This window comes from Solanum tuberosum, unplaced genomic scaffold, assembly GCF_000226075.1.
Source record: "Solanum tuberosum cultivar DM 1-3 516 R44 unplaced genomic scaffold, SolTub_3.0 scf00092, whole genome shotgun sequence".
Lineage (NCBI taxonomy): Eukaryota > Viridiplantae > Streptophyta > Magnoliopsida > Solanales > Solanaceae > Solanum > Solanum tuberosum.
The window spans coordinates 1,542,146-1,542,867 of NW_006239019.1; the positions used below are offsets into that span (position 1 = coordinate 1,542,146).

General features: G+C 29.1%; 1 pseudogene; it reads right to left on the bottom strand.

Annotated features, from left to right (window-relative positions):
- Nucleotides 1-722, bottom strand: part of LOC102593890 (uncharacterized) — an 8,292-nt pseudogene that overhangs the window by 2,048 nt on the left and 5,522 nt on the right.

The following is a 722-nucleotide window of genomic DNA, read 5'->3' on the forward strand; positions in this document are numbered from 1 at the left end:
TTCAAGACAATAATAAAAAAAAATTAAGGCGAATAGCCTATACTTTTATTAATATTAATTAAATAGTACAAGTTGAGTTACAAAATATTAGTAGAGTATTAAAAAATCTAATCTACACAGCCACCTTCTAGGAAGGGTTCTGTTTGAATTAGACCTCGAATTATTATACTCATACTAATAGACATTTAAATTTAATAGTTCATGCTACCAAGGAAATCTTTTTTTAAATCATTTAACATTTCTGTAGTAACATGCTCTGGATTTGGTTGATTAGCTAGTTCTTCCATTGCATCAATGCCGTCATCACTAAAATCTTGTTCAAGACAATAATAAAAAAAAATTAAGGCGAATAGCCTATACTTTTATTAATATTAATTAAATAGTACAAGTTGAGTTACAAAATATTAGTAGAGTATTAAAAAATCTAATCTACACAGCCACCTTCTAGGAAGGGTTCTGTTTGAATTAGACCTCGAATTATTATACTCATACTAATAGACTTTTAAATTTAATAGTTCATGTTACCAAGGAAATCTTTTTTTAAATCATTTAACATTTCTGTAGTAACATGCTCTGGATTTGGTTGATTAGCTAGTTCTTCCATTGCATCAATGCCGTCATCACTAAAATCTTGCATTATTTCATCAACGTCATTTTCAAATTTGGTCGGTAAAGGTGGACGACCATAACTCCTTCTCTCGCCATTAATCCAATCTCTAAAT